This window comes from Nicotiana sylvestris, chromosome 5 (genome assembly GCF_000393655.2).
Source record: "Nicotiana sylvestris chromosome 5, ASM39365v2, whole genome shotgun sequence".
NCBI lineage: Eukaryota > Viridiplantae > Streptophyta > Magnoliopsida > Solanales > Solanaceae > Nicotiana > Nicotiana sylvestris.
This window is the reverse complement of record NC_091061.1, coordinates 106,104,062-106,116,596: the sequence shown is the minus strand read 5'-3', so window position 1 is coordinate 106,116,596 and position 12,535 is coordinate 106,104,062.

The following is a 12,535-nucleotide window of genomic DNA, read 5'->3' as shown; positions in this document are numbered from 1 at the left end:
AAAGTCTGCATGGGATTACCTGCGGAGAAGAGCCAACCCAAGATTAGCTTACAAGATGATATGGGTAAAAGGTTTACCTTTCAAGATATCCTTCTTCCTGTGGAAGGTGTGGAAAGCCAAACTGCCATTTGATGATTTCTTGCGTAAGTTAGGATACTTCATGCCATCTAAATGTTGGTGTTGTGCTGATCCTAAGGAGGAGTCATTACTACATTTGTTCTTCAGATCCAATGCAGCTACAAGTGTTTGGATTTACTTCCTGAGAAGAGCAGGAATTGCATTAGAAGGGTTGTCATTACATCAAGCAATTACAAAGTGTTGGACAGCAGCAGTTGTACCTGGATTGAAGCCAGTATTACAGGCTTTACCTGCATGCATCGTATGGGAACTGTGGAAGAGAAGAGACAGTTTGAAATATGGAGAAGCAGTATCAGTGAGCAGAGTTATTTTCCAGGTGTCATCTACTTTGCAATCTCTGGTCCAACTGAAAAAGCCTGGACTACATGTGCCTCACAAGTGGCTGGACTTACTGACAATGATGGAGCACTACACACCATGACTGAAATATGATAAAGTTTTATGGGAATTTCCTTCAAGAGTATGGATCAAAGTGAATACGGATGGAGCATGTAGAGGGAACCCAGAGAGGAGTTCAATTGGTTTCTACATAAGGGATGAGGCAGGTGATTTGATATATGCAGAAGGAAGGGAGATTTCTGAAGGAACCAACAATGAATCAGAAGCGGTAGCTATTGTGGAGGCATTGAAGATGTGCAAAAATCTTAATTATTACCAGATATGGCTGCAGATAGACTCTATGCTATTAAAGAACATAACAGAAGAATCATGGAAGCCTCCTTGGTATATTACTGAACATGTAGAGGATATTTTAGGGATGAAGGAACAAAGTACCATCAAGGTCACACACATATTCAGAGAAGGGAATACATTAGCATACCATCTTGCCAATTATGCTCTAGATGAAGGAAATACTGAATCCCATGGTTTCTGGGATCTGGACTCAAAAGGAAGGAGGATTATTAACAAAGATAAGATGCAATGTCCTTACATAAGAGTGAAAGTTGCAAGTAACTAGGAGGAAAAGAGGATTCAGTTTGTTATCATACTCGAATCATTATTGAGGAGAGTTTGGATAGCAATTTTTACGCTAACTTTGTTTATTTTTTTGAAGTGGAAGTGGAAGAGATAAAGGAGCTGATGCACAGGACCAATGCAATGGTGTCGCATACCATCAAAGAAAGAGTTATCTATGTACTACATTATCCTACAGTCCCTACGAAATGGCATGGCACTAATTTGAATCGAGGACCAGGCATGCTCGCAAGAAAAGGTGGACAACTACTTGTAATTTCGAAATACAACATGCTATCACAGGACACAAAGATGGTGATCGATTGGTCAAGGAACTACAATGGAGGGGTTAAAGGATTCCAAAAGCTTTCCAATGAATGAGCAAAACAAGATTGGTTAAAGGTTTTGGAATTCCAATCAGTGTGTTGTAGGAACAACGAAATCGAGGCAAAGCTGGAAATAAAAAATGGTCCATCACAGTTTTGTCTTTCTTTAATCCACGCCTGTAAAGTGGAACCTTATGAATGCATGCTACATAGTACTACAGAGAGCCTCGAAGTAACGAGAGATCTGGAGCAAAACAACATTTCAAATGCACTAATAGGGAATCGAAAAAGGCTACACAAGGACCAACATAGGACAGCACTCAAATGCTTAAACAATGAGCACATTGAGAGAACATCGAGGAGGAGCACAAGGATAGACAACACCACTTTATCTTGGGACTTTGAATCAATGGACTCTATGTCACGCATGCATAGACGAAATGGACAATATTGGAAATGCAAAGGCAGACGTGGGGGCAACTGGGTGAACTTGCTGGGCAAAATGCATACACGCATGGGGGACATAACCTTTGGGAATTTAAAAAGAGGAGCCTTTGAGATTTCAAAAGAATGGGGAAAATCATTACAATTGCATTACGCAGCTCAAGGAGGTTCTTTGGACTGGGTACGGGAGTTGCTTAATTAGGGTGCAGACCGACTTCAGAGAGATTATGCTGGGCGACTACCTTCTTTAGTCGTTGTGACGTACAAGCATGAAGCATGTCATGCTCTCTTAAAGACATGGCCAGTGCCCTGGAAGATCACAACTTTGAGGGCAGTAATTTTTGAGCTACGTCGCATATGCTTCGTGCAGTCATGCACAATGGAGATTCAAAAGTGTGGCCATCAGATGTTTGGGATTATGGTGACATGGGAATGCATACTCGTAGGCACAACATGTTGCAGCATGATATGTCTGGCGCAAGCAGGAAAAGGTACAAATGGTGGACAACATAATCATGTGGAGGTTAACACCTCATATACACATAGAGTTCGTCAACCAAATGTAGGCATTGAGGCACAGCAACAATCACAAGCAGTTGAATACAAAAGGTGCAGGTACACTTTAGATAGCAGGAAGAGTGGATACAATAAAATACTTATTCTCTTCTTACAGCCCAACCTTCAAGTGGTGGTATTAGTATTCTCTACTCATTCCACTAGAGGGCAAGCTGGGGACGGCATAGGGTTTACATCGATAGCAATGGGCAAAACTCCTGTCCAGTTTCGACCAACGTATCACGTAACAGGCTGGTTTTAGATACGATTTCTGGGTAATGTAACTGTCGTTTGGAAAAAATGCCAAATACAATTACACACTACTATAACTCAGGGATCAAATCATGCAAAAGGTTCAAGCAAATACACTGACTTCAGTCGTGAAACGGGGCTTAAATATACCATTATAGAGAAGGTTTGGGATTTGCAAGTCACAACTGGCTACACTTAGCAGAAAATCTTGAAAGAAGATGGGGCTACATACAGGCACAACAACTAAGCAGGGCATCCAAGGAAGGAACTCACAAAAGGAATTCAATGGTGATCAGGAAGAAAGCAAGCAAAAGGGAGAACAAAAATGAAGCAAGAGAGCAGTTGTTGACAAGAATGGAGCACTAGTTCATATGTTGGCATGACATGGAACAAGCTAGAGTTTTTGTGGATAGATTGATTCATATTCAGAAACTACCACATCATTGGAAGGACATTTTCCTTCATATCATGGAGACAGTACTGCTAATGCATGAAGACAAGGGATTTCGTAGGCATCTTTTGCTTAGTATAGTTAGTATTCATATTGTGATATCATTGTTGAGCTCATTACTCAATATTGATAGTAGGTCGTATTTAGATTTCAAAATTGATGCCTTTCATTTTGTTAGACCTCCGAACATAATAATTTGTTTCTTTTTTTTTAGTTTTTCATATATATAAAACCTAGCCCTAGGCGCTTGCCTAGCGGATTTCCAAAAAACAATTCAGAGGCCTAACGACTCGGAGCCAAATAAACCCCAAAACGAGCATGCAAAATTCAAACTACCCAGACTAGGGCACAACTGATAATCAAACACACCCTAAATCTAGCATGCGGACACAGATGAAAAAAATAAAATAAGAAAAGTAAAATAAAAATAAAATAAAAAAATGAAACCAAAACAGAAAAACAAAAAATGAGAAGGAGTAGAAGAAGATGGGGAAAAGGAACACAAAATAACAGGGTAAAGAAAGAGTACCTAGGAATTTCGGATGAACAAGAAATATGGAAGAACGCCTTGAATTCTTCAATTTCTGGATTTTTCGGCCCAATATGATATTAATCGTGTGTTCTTATAAAGAACACACGACAAAAATCAAACTAGGCTTGAAATTCCCTCAGAACCCGATTTGGGGTTTCTAGGGTTCGTCTTTAGATCTAAGATTCGAGGAGATTCAGGGGGATTTGAAACAAACGGAGTGGGGATTTGAGATGAGGGGAGTGAGGTGGTTATAGGTGTGAGCACGTGATTTTTGCTTCACGGAAAACTACTCCAAAAGAAATCAGAAAAGAAATAAAACAAGTTGCCTTCGGGTACAATTTTGAGGATTTATGTGACATTTTTGATAATTGGCTTGTCCGTAAATGCTCACCTTGCTATAGTTAAAAAATACAAAAAATACATGTTGCATACATTTAGGAATTAATTAACCATTATTTGGTTTTTAAAAGCGAAAATCACAAAAAATATGCATTTCTATTCTATCTATTGTCATAGTAATTTTATTAAATGTTTTAATTCGTGGATAATTATTGTTAGGTGTTAATTAATATTTGTGTAGTTTAATTTTGGGTTTTTAGGAATTTTTGGTTTAATTATAAGAAGGAAAGACCGGATTTGGGCAAAAATTTAACTAAAAATCAGGCCCAAACCAATTACCACGATCCAGTCCAAAGCCAGGCCTTCCAGGCACGCCCCCAAACGACGCTGCATAGGGCGTTCGATCTGAGCCATTCATCCATACTCATCCAACGGTCCCCGCTCACGCCCGTAACCCGACCTGCTTACCCGGGTTGACCCAACCTCTCATTAAAACCAAACGACCTCATTTCTACACCAAACGACCCCGTCTTGTCCCTCACCAGTTAATCCAAGCCGTTGAGATCATTTGATCTAACAGCTCAAGTCAATTGCCCCATCCCGTATATAAGGCCTCCCCCTTTACCCACGCCCCCAAACCAAACCCCCCCCCCTCCTTCGCCCACTGTACACCATCGTCCCAAACACAAACCTAACACCCCGTTCCAAACCCTAGCCGCCACCATACACTCTCACCATAAACCCGGTGGCAACGATGCCGGTGACCACAAAAGTAACACCCCTAATGCACCCAACCACCCTAAACACGGATCCGTTACCCCCTTGCCTCGAATCATTCCCCATCGTCTCGAATCTTCGTTTGAAGGTTCGAGCAAAACCCCGATCTACACCAACCCACCCCGGATTCATACCAGCCATTACCCTGCCCTCACTCATGACCAAACCAAGCTTGGTTTGGTCCGAATCTGCCCACAAATCCTCAAGCCCCAAATCGGACTATTCGAACCCTAGAACACAAGAACTTTGGGAATCCGGCCGGTTTAAATGGAGGGTTGGGGTCTAATAGACCTTAATCGAAGTGTTCTCGGTTGAGAACACCTCGATTAAAGTCTGTTCGACCTCAAATGGTCAAATCTAGTTCAGGCATGGGTCGTTCATTGTTGAGCTTCCACAGTAAGTTTTCCTTTTCTTTTCTAGTTTTGTTTGAATGTTGATTGAGTTTGTTAACATGTTTAGTTAGTTTGTTTGGTATTTCTGATGTGTTCTTTCAATTTCCTCCATCTTCGTAAGACCTTTTTATTTGGTCGATTATTCTTCTGTTTATTGTTAAATACGTATGGTGAGATACATATTCGATTTGATTAATATCGTCGAATAGATAATTCATATAGATTTCCTGTGTCGTGCAAAGTTGTTGAAGGCAGTTGATGCCCTGTTCGTGTTGTTTGTCTAATCGACTGATTGTTCCATGTTATAATTAGTATAGTCGATGAGATAAACATCGTCGATTAGTTTTATAGGACTGAATGTTCAAATATTCTGATTCGTATAACTTTATATGATTGATTGAACCATTGTCGTTTAGCCGATTGTTTGACATTATCTGTGAATGGTTTGTAGCTGCAGTATAATAGCAAGAATTCAGTTTAGGGCAGCTTGAATTTGAACTTTCAGAAGTTCAAAATTTCAGTTTGTTGAAGCAAGGTAAAACAATAATAACCAGGGGCTAGCAGGGGTAGTTTGGGGGTTTGAAAGGATCAGAAATGGTTAGTTTAAGTGGGCTGATAGTAGGGTACTGAAGTGTGATTAAACTAATACAATAGTGGGGAACAAAACTTGATAGCATGGGTTGTTAATTGAGTATTATAATAGGCCCATAATATTTGGTAATAATAAAATGAATTGATGGGGGATTAGTGGGGGATTGTCAGCTGCCCATACCATTTTGGGGCACGAAACACATGTTAATGGGAAATAAAGGGGTATGGGTAGAGTTGAGGGCTGGGGGAAACGAGGCAGCCTGGGGCTTGCCTGTATTTTGCCTATAAATAGGCTCATTTAGGGTAGAGTAAGTAGGAGATCAGAAAATAAGGCTGGACAGTTGAGTTTGAGGGCTAGAAAGTTAAGTTTAGAGTTTGGACATTAGAAATTAAGAGAAAGAGAGTGCTAAAGCTTGAAACTCCACATCAAGGAGTGTGGGGCTGTTTTTCTTTCTGGGGTGTTTGACAAAAGTCAGAAATTACTGCTTCCATGCACCAGTCTGCTGTGGTGGGACACTGTGGGATTTCAGTTTAGCTTTCCTGGTTTCTTCACTTGTTAAATACTGTTTCATTTGAGTGTCTTGGTTTTCTGTTTGGACTGAAAGTTCACTGGTCCTCTGTTTGGTTTTCTGAAATTTCTGTTGGGCTTTCTCTTAAGTTGCTGCTGAGTTTTGGTCTGTTATTGGGTTGTCTCTTTTGTTGTTACTGGTTTGGGGTCGTTCGACTGATTGTGTTGTTGTTTTCTGTTGCTGCTGTGTGTGTATGCTACTGCTGCACTGATCATTCCTCTTCTTCTTTTTTCTTTCTCAAATACCAGGTACACCACTGATACACTTATCAATGTAGGCTGAAATTCGAAGCATGAATACAAAGAAATGAAGAGTTGAAGTTATTTTGGATTCACTTTAGAAATATACTGAGCATTAGTTGAATGTATGATAGTTCGCTTTCTCTAATAGAACTATGTAGTCAGTTGTGATGTAACTGAACCTTTACATATATCATTTAGTTGAAAAACTCTACGAGTTGCTTATAATTAAAAGGGACTAATGTTGTAGTAGCTATGTTCTATTAGTGCATTATTATTTGTCAAGAAGCATGTTAGGTACTCAATAGTTACTTCCTTAAACAAATGGTCTGTTTTTTTTAGTTGGTAGGAATATGGCTTGATTAAGACAAGCAGCACATTATATTTCAGTTCCCCCCCCCCCCATTTTAATGTAAAACATATACCAAGTAAGTTAAACAGGCCCAATTGGAATAAGGAAGGCCCAGGTCGAGTTTTACGTTATGCACATTGGGCCTGGGCCCGTAATATCTAAGCAACGGCCCATATACGCGTTCATGTTTCGAATTTTGCAAATCATATTCGGAATCCGACTATAATAATTCGAAAGTATGTAAATCAAGTAGGACCTTTTCTTCATTTATTTTAGAAAATAAAAAATAGAAAAATGTAGTCATGCTAAGATTATCCTTTTAAAAATAATGAGACGAGCCTCGCCAAATAAAAATGTAAATTGCGGGACCCTCAATAATTGGTCATAATAAATACTTAGAATTTGGGATGGACTATTTAGTGAATTTTACTGCCCTCCCAAAAGATAATAACGCGTTAGCCTCTTTAGACGCGATTTAATTAAATTACTTTCTTAAACACGGGTGCACATTTATGTGACCTAAATCCAAATCTCAGCGGAGTCGAAAGGTGTCTCTAATCACGGGTACATTGATTGTGACGTGGTTCGAGATGCGTGTCCACGACGTTGCAAATTCCTTTTAAAAAATAAGAATGAGATGAGCCTCGCCGAATAAAAATACAAAATTGCGGGGCCCTCAGTAAATATTTGCTTTAAAATTGCTTAGACTTCGGGATGGACCGTTTAGCAAAATTTCACGGCCCTACCCAAAGTAAATGATACGCTAGTCGCTTTAGGCGCGCCTTTAATAATTTAATTTTCTTAAACTCGGGTGCACATTTATGTGACCCAAATTCAAATCTCAACGGAGTCAAAGTGTGTCGACGACCACGTGTACATTGATTGTGACGCGGTTCGAGATACATTTTCACAACGTTGCAATTCCCTGTAAAATAATAATAATAATAATGAAAGCGGTAAAGAGTTAAAATCTGCACATAAGTTCATATTTGTATAAATCAGATAAACAAGTCGAATATGACAGTTGAGCGATCGTGCTAGAACCACGGAACTCGGGAATGCCTAACACCTTCTCCCGGGTTAACAGAATTCCTTATCCGGATTTTTGGTGCGCAAACTGTTAAACAGAGTCATTCTTTTCCTCGATTCGGGATTCAACCAGTGACTTGGGACACCATAAATCTCCCAAGTGGCGACTCTGAAATAAATAAATAAATCCCGTTTCGATTGTACTTTAATTGGAAAAACTCCTTCACCCCTCGCGGGGGCGGAAAAAGGAGGTGTGGCAGCTCTGGCGACTCTGCTGGGGACACAAACCCAGAACCACTGGTTCAGGGTTAAGAATTCGAGCTTAGAATAATTATTATTATTTGGCTTTATTTATTATCTGATTTTATTACATGTTTTAGCATAAATGTGCAAAATGTTGCTCTTACCACTTTGATATTACTTGGACTGTATATATAAACTGTGTCGAAACCCCTCTCTTCTCTCTCTTGAGAAGTGCACGCTTGTCGTGACTTCTTTCTGTTAGTGTCATATACCAAAAATAGAACGAGGATTCGGAGGAGTTGCAAAACCGGATGGCCCTTTGGTTACCGGTACACAGCTCCCATCCTCGGCTCGAGTTGTCCGCTCGGGTAAGCCAGGTCTAGAACAAACACCCAGGTTTTAAAACTTAGTATAACGAAGCCTCATGCCAGATCCCTAGTAGGAACGCTTATTTGCATCATATGCATTTGACTTAGGGGACTCAACACAGGGGTTGAGTCCGTCTAGGACTAGCAACCTGAAATGAAAAGACCATCCTGCTACATCCTGTTTGCGTTATGCATTTATTTGCTTCAGCCTTGCATGCTGACCGGTTTCGAAAGATCTTGAGTGTTGGAAAATTGTGAGAAAAAAGAGAGTAAGGTAATAGTATAGAGAGTTAATTGCCTATTTTAGAAAAACCATGCCCAAATATTGTCGAAGTTTTGCCGAAATTTTGGGAAAATGAAAAAAAAAAGAAAAATGTTTATATATATATATATATATATATATAGTTTGTTTCACTCAAAAAAGCAAAACAAAATAGTCTTTTATTTTGGTTTGGAAAATAGGATGGTCATTGTTTGTTAAAAAAAAGGAAAAAAAATAGTTTGTCATGTTTCCAAAATTTGGTTTATAGTCTCTGCCCGAACTACGCCAGTTTGATTCTCGCAGGGTGTGAGATACGTAGGCAACCCCCATCGGGTCCAACTTTCTTTTTGCAAAAATAATCCAAAAGAACAAAATTTTACTTTTATTTGAAAATAGTTAAGGTGATGCCATTCTTTTCAGAAATAGCCGAATGTCCCTAAAAGGGCGCGTGAAGGCTGTTTTCTCAAGAAAAACTGCATATGGTCATTTTTCAAGGTTTTCACCAGTTAGCCAACACAGCCTTAAAATCTTCGTCTTCGAGGCGTTGAAAGGCCGTATTCGCAAAATCGGATTTTATTTTTTTTGAAAAAAAAGGGAAAAGAAAAAGTGTGTCAATTTTGTCTTTGAGTCAAATGAGTCTGGATTTTTGCTTAATCACCCTAATAAACATGCAGAATGAGCACAGGTCCAAGTTTGCCGGTAATAGTTAGGAGCAAGATCCCTTTGGAGTTGCGCTTGTGGTGGGAGGATTTGGAAAAGTCAGAGCAAGACAAGATCAAACTGCATCTGGGGGGTCTGACCAATTTGTTGAATGTCAGGCCCAGATGCGACATCATAAAGGCTTTGGTTACATTTTGGGACCCGACCTACAATGTATTCCACTTCTCGGATTTTGAACTCACCCCAACCTTAGAAGAGGTAGCAGGCTACATGGACGTTACTGAGGGGTTAAGGCACAAATATCTGATCGCTCCGAGAGCCGTAAATTTGCACAAGTTCATGGATCTACTGAAGATAAGCAAGGGAGTCCCGTACTCTGAATTGGATAGGGGTTTTTCTACTTTGCAATTCACATACCAGAGGTATGGGCATATAGAAGGGTTCGATGATCCGGAAAGCGGTGTTTGCAGCAGAGGGAATCGGACAAAGTGAGATGAACATAGGCGGTTCGCCTTCATGGTAGCATTCTTGGGCATTGTGGTGTTTCCCCGGAAAGATAGAAATATCGATTTGAAGGTGGCTGGAATCGTCAAGGTCCTGATTACCAACGACAAAAGCACGCTTGCTCCTATGATAGTGTCCGAGATATACCGAGCTCTAACAGCCTGTAAAGCCGGGGCAGATTTCTTCGAAGGATGCATTTTTTTACTGCAGATGTGGATGATCGAGCACTTATGTCATCATCCTCAGTGTATGCGCTATATGTCTACAAACGAAGGCTGCATCGAAGGATATAACCTGAGGGTTTCAGGGCTCAGATTACCAGAAGGGTTTGAAGACTGGGTATCCTATCTCCGTGCCATCACCGCAGTACAAATAGATTGGACATTGGGTTGGCTTCCTGTTGAAGAAATTGTGTATATGCCCGCCACTGGTCCTTACTTCCTCTTAATGGGACTCAGAGGTATTCAACCTTATGCACCTTACCGGGTGATGAGACAATTGGGAAGATGTTAGGTGGTACACCCAGATGAAGATCTCAGTATTTATGCAGTCAAGGTCAGCAACGACGGCCAATTTCATGAAAAGACAGTTCGTTATATATGGAGCGAATGCCAATACTTGCCGGTAAATACTCGAGTGGGTGACCTGTCCAGAGGAGAAGTCTCACCTGCTTATCTCGCTTGGCATAGAAAGAAGAGCACTGCGAGAGATGAACCAGAACGACCAACCAAAAGACCTCACCTCCAAGATTTTGTTGAGTCGTCGCAAGAACAATGGGGCTGGCTTGCAAAAGAAGAAAACTACAGGGCAGAAATAGGCAAGCTAAAGCAACAGATTAGGGACCTGGAATTTGAAAACAATGTGCAAGTTGCTGCCGACAAAGGGGAAAATAATAAGTTAGCCCAAGAAAACAAGGCCCTGAGAGCCCGAATCCGCCAAGACAGAAAGAATGCCGGTGACCAACAGAAAAATCGGTCCAATGAGAGGTTGATAGCAGAGCTAAGGAGTCAGGTCATCAAAAGCCGAGAGGACTTGGAGAGATCTGAAGCTTGCATAACAAGAATGAGGGTCAGATGGGCAGAAGGTACAATGGCCCGGAGGAAGCATCTGCAACAAGTCATAAGGGATTCTGAAATGAGCATCGGGCTATTAAGGGAAAAACTCCACTCTACAGGAGTGGATCTTCAAACAAGCCCGAGATGCCCAAGCTGACAGAAGGCGCTGTTATTATGTGATGACCAGAATGGAAAAACAAATGGAAAGGTTCCAGGATCGACTCGCCGACAATGCTCAAGCACTGGGACTGAAAAAGCGGCGAATAGAGCACTTATTTATGGAAAGGGACAACATCCGAGATAGGATTGACGAGATTGGGCGCTACATTTACAGGAGATGCTTGGCATGTGAGCAGATGCCTCGTGATACCCTACTCGCCTCTGTCATGGGCTATGTTCACCAGATCATGAATGAGTTGAAAAGCTTACAAAGAGGTCTCACACCAAAGCCCGCGGAAAGGCCGAACGATGCCTCGTGAGCACCTAAGTTGAAATCATTAATATATCCCTAGTTCGAGTTTTGTTTGTTGACTTTATGGGTCCGTTATGTTGTTTTTCTTTCCATCGAGTCAGGTTAAGAATTTTGGAATCTGTACTATTGTTGTTCTTTGTTTAAAATAAGTAGGTTGTAATAGCAAATTTTGGGTGATGAATTGAATGATTCCAAAAGAGTTTTGTGTCTTTACTTTGTGGCAGAACTACGCCCGGTCTGATTCACGTGGGGACGTGATACGTAGGCAATCCATATAAGATTCGACCGCCACTAAAAGAAGAGAAAGAAAAAAAGAAAAAAGAAGAAAGAAAGAAAAAGAAAAAGAGAGAAGGTAGAAAGAAAAGGATAAAGAGAAAATGGGGGGTTCCCGAAACACTTTAAAAGCACAAATAAAGCAAGTCGGGATGACGCATGCGGTTGAAGCAAAACATGTTAGAAATGGTTAATTGTTTAGGAAGCATTGCATCCCCAATGTGCTATTACCAAATCTGTTAAACTCTAACGCTAACAAGTTTGTTGTTTTCCACAAATATCGGACAGTTAGTCGTTAAAGCGTTCTGGCAACACACCCTTATCAGACCAGATCCAAGGGACTTGTACCAATAAGCATGACTACTTCAGAAAACAGTACCGAGGAAGAAAGGCCAGTAAGCCAGTTGTTAAAAGAAGCGATGGAGAAGATAGAGAGGATGGGATTGGAGATGAATGCGATGCAGTTAGCCTTAGCTAAAGTACAAAAGAGCCCTGAACCACCCACTGCTCTTACACCAGGGCATATGCCGGAATACCCTCACTCTGGCCCTTCAACAAGCCTTCCGAATCACCGCTATTATCAGGAGAGAAGCCCCTATGATTCCCAAGCTCCACCACCCCATCAACATTTCCCACCACCAAATGTTCCCACCTTTATGGGACCCACACCAGCCACACTGCAAAGATCAACTAGTGAGCCGTTGTTTCAGGCTCACGATGCACAATACTACCCCCCTGAACCCATATTCAATGCACCA